The sequence below is a fragment of the Triticum urartu genome, chromosome 4, assembly GCF_003073215.2.
Source record: "Triticum urartu cultivar G1812 chromosome 4, Tu2.1, whole genome shotgun sequence".
Taxonomy (NCBI): Eukaryota; Viridiplantae; Streptophyta; class Magnoliopsida; order Poales; family Poaceae; genus Triticum; species Triticum urartu.
Window position 1 is genome coordinate 1,724,246 of NC_053025.1, and position 10,770 is coordinate 1,735,015.

The 10,770-nt window shown below is 46.3% G+C and overlaps 1 pseudogene; it reads left to right on the forward strand.

The window, feature by feature from the left end:
• Positions 1–480: 480 nt before the first annotated feature.
• On the forward strand, positions 481–4,333 carry LOC125550104 (annotated as a pseudogene).
• Positions 4,334–10,770: the final 6,437 nt, after the last annotated feature.

A 10,770-nucleotide genomic window follows, 5' to 3' on the forward strand; every position in this document is an offset into this window, starting at 1 on the left:
CGAAACTACTACACACGCAATAATTTTTAGCACTATGGTAAATCCAACGATCTGGTCTTCCTTTTCCCGGATGCTGTGGGGTCAGATCACACCAAGCCCACAAAGATTGACTTGTAGTCAAAGTCTTGCTTGTTGAAAGCACCTCCCGTTGTAAATTGGGGACAATGCCAGAAAACACAGTACCAAGGTCTGATTAGTTGAAGAATTCTCCACCCTCAATGGGTCCCTCCCTTGATATAAAAGAGATTTGTTGACTACAGGTCCTCTCCATTAACTGAACTTATCCGTACCGCTGTACGTAGTCATGGTGGTTATTGAAAGATTGACCTGTAGTCAAGGTCTTTTGGTTGTTGAAAGCATCCTGTGCATAGTCATGGTGCTTGCCGTGTGGGGACTTTCGTCTTGATACAGAGTGACACTGAACTCTGCAGAAGAGAAAGCCTATATATGTATGCGCGGCTAGCTCTCACTTGTCACGGACGGCATATCACCTCATCTCTCTCGGGTTAGCTAGCTCAATGACCACTCTATCATCATCATCATCATCATCATCTTCCCTCATTTCTATCATCGTAGTACTACTACTGCTAGTATTACCACCAGCCATCTCGGCTTCTTCTCCAACGATGACCAATGGTCGCGCCGGCAGCGACACTGACCTTGCCGCGCTGCTGGCTTTCAAAGCCAAGGTCTCCGACCCAGGTGGCGTCTTGTCCGGCAACTGGACAGCTGGTACGTCCTTCTGCCACTGGGTTGGTGTCTCGTGCAGCCGGCGCAGGCAGCGCGTCACTGCTGTTGAGCTACCGGACGTTTCCCTATATGGATCTCTTGCTCCTCACCTTGGTAACCTCTCCTTCCTCTCTGTGCTAAACCTCAATAATACCAACCTCACCGGGTCAATTCCCAACGAGATTGGAAGACTGCATCGCCTCAAGTTTTTATATCTTGGGTGCAATAGCCTGTCAGGTAGCATCCCTACTAGCATAGGAAACCTAACAAGGCTTCAAGTTCTTGCCCTATATCTTAACCATCTCTCTGGTTCAATTCCGGCAGAGCTACAGAACCTACACAGTCTTGGCAATTTGAATCTCTTCGGGAATTACCTTAGTGGCTCAATACCAAGTAATCTATTCAACAATACTTCTTTATTAAGTTTTCTGAACTTTGGCAACAACAGCTTGACAGGGCCAATACCATATAGCATTGGCTCCTTGCAGATCCTCGAGTTCTTTAGCGTACAAGCCAATACTCTTACTGGACCGGTGCCTCCAGCAATCTTCAACATGTCTAAACTATATTTTATCAGTTTCGCTTTAAACTACAATTTAACAGGTTCAATCCCCAACAACCAAAGTTTTAGTCTCCCGGTGCTAGAAGAAATCGAAATCCAAGGTAATAGTTTCACAGGTCAGATTCCATTGGGCTTTGCATCTTGTCCATACCTCCAAACTCTTTCCCTTGGCGAGAACTCATTTGAAGGTGTTGTTCCAACATGGTTGGCCAAACTGACTCAAACTCAGCTTCCTATTCCTCAATGATAACGACCTTGTCGGTACAATACCTGTTGTACTTGGCAACATGACTTCTCTAAGTGTTCTAGAACTGGGATCATGCAATTTGACCGGGCCCATTCCGGTAGAAATTGGACAGCTAGGTCAACTCTCAGTCTTGATTATTGGATATAATCAACTAACTGGATCCATTCCAGCTTCTCTTGGTAACTTATCTGAATTAGCATTCCTAGAATTGGAAAAAAATCTGTTGGTCGGACAGGTGCCTACAACAATTGGAAACATGCACTCTTTGGAGCATTTTGATATTTCAAGAAATCGCCTAAAGGGAGATCTCAACTTCTTGTCCATGTTTACAAAGTTTAGAAAGCTCCGGGTGCTTGCCATCAATTCGAATAATTTCACTGGTTGTAGCCTCCCTGACTATGTAGGAAATCTATCGAGCCAGCTGCAAATATTTTTGGCGAGTGAAATCAACTTAGTTGGGGAAATTCCACCAACGATTTCAAATTTAACCGGTCTCACTACAATAGATCTTTCAATAAACCAGTTGCACAGCGTAATTCCACAATCCATCATGATGATGGAGAATCTACAGTGGCTTGAGCTCGATACAAATAACTTGTTTGGCCCCATCCCATCTCAGATTACAATGCTAAAAAATCTAGAAGCTTTGGTCCTGTACGACAATGAATTCACTGGTTCCATACCATATTACATTGGTAACCTCAGCAGGTTAGAACACCTAGTGTTATCTGGTAACCAGTTATCATCCACTATACCACCAAGTTTGTTTCATCTTGATAGTCTCCTTCAGCTAGATCTATCTCAAAACCTTTTGAATGGCACATTGCCAGTTGACATAGGCTATTTGAAACAAATTAATCACATTGATATCTCTACCAACCATTTGGTCGGTAGCCTCCCAGATTCAATTGGACAACTCCAAATGATATCCTTCTTTAACATATCACACAATTCGTTTGGTAATTCGATTCCTAACTCTTTTGCCAAACTAACCAGCTTGCAAACTTTGGACTTATCCCATAACCACATCTCTGGTACCATCCCAAAGTACCTAGCCAATTTTACTATCCTCACAAGTCTGAACCTCTCTTACAATAACCTACAAGGACAGATACCCGAAGGAGGTGTTTTCTCAAACATCAGCCTGCAATCCTTGATGGGGAACTCGGGGCTATGTGGTGCTTCAGCTTTTGGATTTTCACGGTGTCCACGTAACACTACCCAAGGAAAAAGCGACCACATGCTGAAAATTTTGCTCCCTACAGTCATCGTAGTAACTGGAGTTGTGGCTTTATGCATATATGCAATGATCAAAAAGAAAATTAAGAGGCATCAAGGGATGACAGTGTCTGCTGGCATGGTTAGCCATCAGTTGGTCTCCTACCATGACCTTGTTCGTGCCACTCAAAATTTTAGCGAGAGCAACTTGTTGGGGTCTGGAAGCTTTGGAAAAGTTTTTAAGGGCCAACTAAGCAATGGTGTGGTGGTTGCAATAAAGGTTCTTGACATGCAGTTGGAACAAGCCATTAGAAGCTTCGATGCCGAGTGTGGTGTGCTACGCATGACGCGCCACCGCAACTTGATAAAGATTCTCAACACCTGCTCCAACCTTGATTTCAGAGCGTTGGTGCTGCCATACATGCCCAATGGCAGCTTAGAAATGCTCCTTCACTACTCTGGAGGCACAAGGAACTTGGGGTTCCTCGAGAGGTTGGGCATCTTGCTCGACGTGTCCATGGCAATGGAGTATCTGCACCATGAGCACCACCAGGTGATCTTGCACTGTGACCTGAAGCCAAGCAATGTGTTGTTCGACAAGGACATGACGGCACATGTTGCAGACTTTGGCATCGCAAGGCTGTTACTTGGTGATAATAGCTCCGTGATTTATTCGAGCATGCCCGGAACTGTTGGCTACATGGCACCAGGTTTGTAAATGGTACATTAATTTCACTTTTAATTAATTATGTTTAACCCGTCATGATTTAATGTTTTGTTTATAAATTAATTCCATGTCATGCCAAAAAATAATTTAATTCCATGTCCGTGAGCAGAGTATGGGTCCATTGGAAGAGCATCGAGAAAGAGCGATGTCTTCAGCTACGGAATCATGCTACTTGAAGTCTTGACTGGAAGGAGACCCACAGATGCATTTTTTGTTGGAGATCTCAGCCTCAGAAAGTGGGTGCTTGAGGCGTTTCCTAGGGAGGTTGTCAATGTCGTGGATGACCAGTTACTATGTGGCTCTTCTTCGAGTGTCAGCTTGGAAGGCTTTCTTGCGCCGGTGTTTGAGCTGGGCTTGCTCTGCTCCAGCGACTCGCTTGACGAGAGGATGACAATGAGCGACATTGTTGTGAGGTTGAAGAAGATTAAAGTGGAGTACACCAAAGCGACAACATGAGCATAGAGCAGCAAGGAGCGCCGCCCCATGAGTGAATTGTCAGGAAAAAAAAAAAGGAACATCAGTGGGCACGCACCGAGCGTCGTCCCCCGACGCGTCTTGTGTCAGTGCTGCCGTTTCTGTTGAAATTATTAGTACTTGTAATAACCTTGCCTTAGTTTCAAAACGGTTCTTTAATTGAGTTGTCATAATGTGGGCGTAGGCTATGTGTATAAGCCATGCTCCCTCCACACTCTATCCTGTCATGCTGGACTGCAACTTGTGATAAGCAGACAGAGACAGGTGATAGGGGCATCATCTTCGTTGCTTTTTTTCCGAAAAGGGGATGCCCCGGCCTCTGCATCAGAATGATACATACGGCCTTCTTATTAAACAAATAAATATGTTCCAAACAGGTCTGAAAGTCTAAAAGTCTCCCAACGACAAAAAAAGAGCTCACGCAGAGCCAGAAAAGCTAGAATACAAACTAGCCAAATAAAGGACGTCACAACCGGCTGGCAAAACAGAGAGATATGTAAACTAATTGCCTATCCTATTACATGACCGCCATCCAAACCGGTTGAAGATATCCCAAGCTACCATCTTCCAGCGGATAGATCCAGTAACCAAATGCTCTCTGGCCTCCGTCGGAATGAGTAGCGACCACGAACGGATCAATGCCATGGCTTGGAAAATAACCTGCAAAAAATGAATGGGTGTTGTCCTGTTAAAATCCAAATCATTTCTGCAATTCCAAATAGCCCACAGCAAGGCGCAGACTCCTACGTGAATATGTCTCGCTAAGTCGGGCTCTATCCCGTTAAGCCACGTCCCAAATAACGTGTTGACAGAACTTGGTGGAGTAACATTAAAAGCAATATGGACCGTCCGCCATAAAACTTTGGCTAGCAGGCAATCAAGAAAAAGGTGTTTGATCGTCTCATTCCGATCACAGAAACTACACCTAGTAGAGCCTGTCCAATTACGCTTTGTCAAGTTGTCCTTGGTTAAAATAACTTGTTTATGGACAAACCACATAAACACTTTTATTTTCAAAGGAACTTTGACAGCCCAAACATGCTTAGAGCTAGGAATGAAGCTCGAATTGATAACGTCAATATACATTGATTTAACTGTGAATACTCCAGACCTAGTAAGCTTCCAGCGTAATTCATCGGGTTGTTGAGAAAGCTGAACCTCCATCAGTCTACTTACTAGACGGAGCCATTCTTCCCAACGATTGCCCGCTAGCGACCGTCTGAACTGAATATTAAGGGGAATAGATTGAAATACCGTTGCAACGAACACCTCATGTCGTTGAACAATACGATATAAAGACGGGTATTGAATGGCTAAGGGTGTCTCTCCGAGCCAAGTATCCTCCCAGAATCGTGTACTAGCATCGTTACCAATAATAAACTTTGTCCTATGAAACAGGGATTGTTTGACTTTCATAAGTCCTTTCCAGAAAGGTGAGTCAGTCAGCCTAACTGTCACCTGAGACAAAGTTTTGGTCTGAAGATACTTGCTACGAAGGATTTGCGCCCACGTGGCATCAGTCTCAGTCGATAACTTCCACAGCCACTTACTGAGAAGGCATCTGTTCTTAACTTCAAGATTCTTAATACCAAGACCTCCTTGGTCTTTCGGTCCACAGATGATATCCCATTTAGCTAGACGGTATTTTCTTTTTAGTTCATCACCCTGCCAAAAGAATCGCGATCGATAAAAGTCCAGTCTTTTCCTGACTCCAACTGGGACTTCGAAGAACGACAATAGAAACATAGGCATACTCGTGAGAACCGAATTTATCAGAATTAATCGGCCTCCATATGACATGAGCTTGCCCTTCCAGCAACTCAGTTTCTTTTCAAATCGGTCCTCGATGCACTTCCATTCTCTGTTTGTCAGCTTACGGTGCTGGATTGGTATACCTAAGTAAGTAAAAGGTAAAGCCCCCAAATCGCACCCAAACAATTGCCTATAAGCCTCTTATTCATCCTTGGCTCTACCAAAACAGAACAACTCGCTTTTATGAAAGTTAATCTTTAACCCGGTCAATTGTTCAAAAAGGCATAACACCAGCTTCATATTTCTCGCTTTGGCCAAGTCATGCTCCATAAAGATGATTGTATCATCAGCGTACTGAAGGATGGACACACCTCCATCAACAAGATGAGGTACCAACCACCTACTTGACCAGCCTCCTTAACCCTTCCTATCATAATTGCTAACATATCAACCACAATGTTAAACAGGATAGGGGACATGGGATCCCCTTGTCTCAGGCCTTTATGTGTCTGGAAGTAATGACCGATATCGTCATTCACTTTAATTCCAACACTCCCTTTTTGCGTAAACGATTCAACCTGGCGGCGCCAGGCTTCATCAAAACCTTTCATACGCAATGCCTGTTGGAGGAATCGCCATTGACTTTATCGTACGCTTTCTCGAAATCCACCTTAAAAACAACTCCATCTAATTTTTTTGAATGGATTTCATAGAGCGTTTCATGAAGGACGACCACCCCTTCTAGGATGTTTCTGTCCGGCATGAAAACAATTTGGGAATGCTGCAACACATAATGCGCAATCTGTGTGAGCCTATTAGTCCCAACCTTGGTGAAGATTTCGGAACTAACATTGAGAAGGCAGATCGGCCTAAACTGCTCTATTCTCACAGCATCGTTTTCTTAGGAAGCAGTGTTATTGTTCCAAAATTTAAGTGAAATAAGTGAAGCTGTCCAGAGAAAAGATCATGAAACATTGGTAACAAATCCCCCTTAATAATGTGCCAACACTTTTTTGTAAAACTCAACCGGGAATCCATCAGGTCCGGGAGCCTTATTGTTTTTCATCTGTGCTATAGCATCAAACACCTCCTTCTCTAAGAACGGGGCAACCAAAATATCATTATCCGCGGCAGTTAGTTGAGGCACATCCTCAGTCCTGGACTCATCGAGGGACACACAACTATCCTCCGGAGGTCCAAATAACTGCTTGTAATACTCGGTTATGTAAAGTTTTAGGTTGTCCTGTCCTAAAATAGTTCCTTCATCTTGTTCAAGCTGAAAGATTCTCTTCTTTCTGTGCTTACCATTAGCAATCAAGTGAAAGAATTGAGTGTTCGCGTCCCACTGGACAACTTTGCAGACCTTAGCCTGCAATGCCCACTTCAATTCTTCTTCGCGGAGAAGTTCTTTCAACCTCTTCTCCGCATCAAGTTTAACCTGAAACTTTGCTGGTTGCAAAATCGTAGATTCAGCCTTTAAGTCTAGGGCCTGAATAAGAGAAAGGAGCCTTTCCTTTTCAACCTTATAAATTCCACTAAGGTTCTTAGCCCAACCCCGTAAGAAACTTCTCAAATGCCTAATCTTATTCTGCCAACGCTCGACAGAAGTGCTACCTCCTGCATCCTTAGCCCATTCCCTGGCTATCAAATCCAAGAAACCTTCTCGTTCAAACCATGCCATCTCGAAAGAAAAGGTGTTTTTTTTCCCACGTGGTTTGGCTCACCTGAGTCCACGAATAAAGGTGTGTGATCGGAGATTCCGCCAAAGAGAGCCTGAGCCGTTACAAGAGGGAACTTCTATTCCCACTCAACGCTCGCGAGAACTCGATCAAGCTTTTCATATGTCGGGTTTGGCATAGCATTAGCCCAGGTAAACTTTCTATCGGAAAGCTCTATCTCTCTCAGATCCAAGCTTTCAATAATGGTATTGAACATAAACGACCGCCTGCCATCAAAATTATCATTATTCTTTTCCTCTCTCCTCCTAATGATATTGAAATTACCCCCAACTAAAATTGGGAGCTGCTCGATCCACAGATTCAAACAAGGTTCGCCAAAAACTCCGGTTTAAGCTCGGGCTGTGAGGCACCATATACCGCCACCAAAGCCCAGTTAAAACCATCAGCTTTAGACCTGACTCGAAATTTAACTGCGAAGTCACCCATCACTACACTTTGGACTTTTAGCGAATCGCATCTCACACCAAGCAAGATCCCACCCGATCTTCCTCGCGGAGGAAGGCAATGCCAATCAAAATCAACACCGCCCGAAAGAGAGCTAAGAAACTGGGGCGCAAAATTTTCTCTACCAGTTTCCGAGAGAGCAATAAAATCTAATCTATGCTCCAGAGATGCCTCAGCAAGAAACCTTCTTTTAGCCAAGTCTTTTAGACCTCTGCTATTCCAAAAGATTCCTTTCATAATTCATCATGAAATTTTTTGATAGTCTGAATCCTAGCACTCCTACGAACCACAGAATCGGGATAAATCTTCCGCTTCCACTTGCGCTTTGGTTTACTAGGATCTTCCACCCGGTCCTCATAACCGGGCTCAGCGGTACTAACTACTGCATTATCTAAGGTTACATCTTCTTCCTCAGACTCAGGATTGGATGGTGCTAGATCCGCACACAGATTATCCAGCATTCTGACCCCCAACGCATCAACCTCATCATCATTCATGGGTTTTACCGCTGCTAGATTTCGAATAGTTTCTAAAGCACGCTCCGCTTCCAAATCTAAGAGAACATTCACCGAATTGAAAATTTCACTATCATTAGCCCCTAGCGAAACTCCTAAATGGGTTGCATTATTTATAATATCCTCATTAGAAAAATGCAATAAAGAATTAGATATGTTGATGGACATACCAGTAGAGATCTCAGCGTCACGAAGCTTGGCCGCCCTCATAGCGCACCTCTGCTGCTTGTCATCAACCTCCGGGTGGTCCTGGATGCGAGCACTCATCCGTCTCCCCGTCGAGACAGGGTCAGGGATCCCACCGAAAGCAATGACCTCCTGCCAACTAAAACCTCACGTTGAATCCCGTAAAGGGTCAACCAAAGTTAACGGAGGAGGTTGCAAAAGGCTCCCATGCCCCTCGGACGAGTGTCCCAAACCGAAGCCCTGGGCCATAGACAAATCAGGAGAGAGGAGTGCGGGGGCTGCCTGCCCGAGCACTCCTCCCGCCCCAACCCTCAGCCCAGAGGGTGGCACCGGCGCCGAAGGAGACGCGACCATCCTAACCGACGAAGAAGAATCACGACTTGCATGTCGATGAGTATGACAACCGGCAGGAGCCATATGAGTTGTCTTAATTTATTTATGACCTGCGTGTCAACATAAACGTCATGTAAGGGGGACCAGGGCCACCTGCCCCAGACCCCCTCCCCCCCAGCGCCACTAGAGACGTGGGCGCCGTAGCCGCCACCGGAGAAGAAGAAGCCCAGGCCACCTGCCTCGGACCACCTCTCCCACAACCAGCCGACGTCATCATCGCCGGCGCCAGGATAGGAGGGGGAGAGGTCGAGGCCACCTGCCCCGGACCCCCTCCCCCAAGCACAACCTCAGACGCAGTCGTCATCTCCGGGAACTCGACCGCTGGTAGAGCGGGGGAAAGAGAAGCCACCACAGGCTCCACCTCCCCACCCCCAACCAAGGTCCTCGCCGAGGGCGTCCTCACCAAGCCTCTGATCATGGGTATGTCAGCAACCTCGAACTCCAACATAGGAAGCGTGTGTTCAAACACATCATCAGAATCTACCCGGTCACTCCAAAGTCTGGGAGGAGCAGAGGCTGGCTCAAAAGATCCAAATTGCAGAGAAGTCATAGGCACCGAGGGAGAAGGTGCCGGCTCAACCCCGGCCCCGTCCCCGAGCAACTGAGCAACAGGGCCTGATCCATTAGACCCCTCTCGTGTAGCCTCATCAGTCGGTGCCCCCTTAGCACCCGCACTGTCATCACCCTCGTGCATATCCACATCAGTCCCATTAATCGCCTCAGCAAACAGAGCTGCATCCTCAAACTCGATCTCGAGAGGAAAAACCTCTCCCATGTAAGTCCAGTTTACCACATCAGGGACAAACTCAATGTCCAGAACGCTCACTAGAAGTCGGGCCACTCCATGAGCATGGGTAAAAGCCATATCTACTTTCTCAGTTTTCCCAACCATGATGCCCATACTAGCCACAACTCGAACATCCTGTAAAGGCTTAGAGGGATCCCCGAAAAATCTTAACCAAACCTGAGTAAGGGGCTTCCCCTGAGGCTCCACCTTCTTCCACTCGTGAAATTCCAGAATGCATTTAGTGCTAGGAACTCTACACAAGCCAAAGCTCAGCAGTCTCTGCAAATCATCCATAGTTGGGAAGTCAACCTTAAAAACATTGGCCTCAAGACTGACCAGCTCCCATTGGAAGTCACCTGGAGCCAGTTCCTGAAGCCTCTGCACAATCCGAGCCTCAGTCACCTCACCCTGGGTAGCTTTCAAAATCCCAGTGGTCAAACTCTGTGTCTCCTCCGGAATCTCTCTGCGGCCGGGGACTCAAAGAACATCAACTCAACACAATATACTCCGTACATTGTAAGAGCCGGAACCTGATCACGCAAAAACGGGCAATCCTCCGTGGCATGTGCTGGCTTATCGCGCGAATCACACAGCTTTGCCATGCACTTAGCAATGAAGTGACCCTTCTCATCACAACGATAGCTTAACATTTTTTCCTTCTTATGCGCCCACTTGGATGCTCTCTCTGTATCAGACCTGTCGCCTGCCTCAGCCATAGTCCCAGCCGCAGGAACCTCCACGTTGGCCAGTGTAGTCACCACATCCATCGCCTGGCTAGGAAGATCAGTCGACTGAACGTGATCGGTCACTACGACTGACGCCGCATGATCAAAAACTGCCGGAGGCGGAGGCTGTCTGCGGTACCTCCCACGACCGCCACCCCGACCGCCACGGTGTCCAGGGTAACCACCTCTATGCCGGTGATCCGGGCCGGAGGCTCCCTCGACAAATCCACCTGGAGGGCCGAGAAACGGTCTCTCAGCAGACCCATCACTCT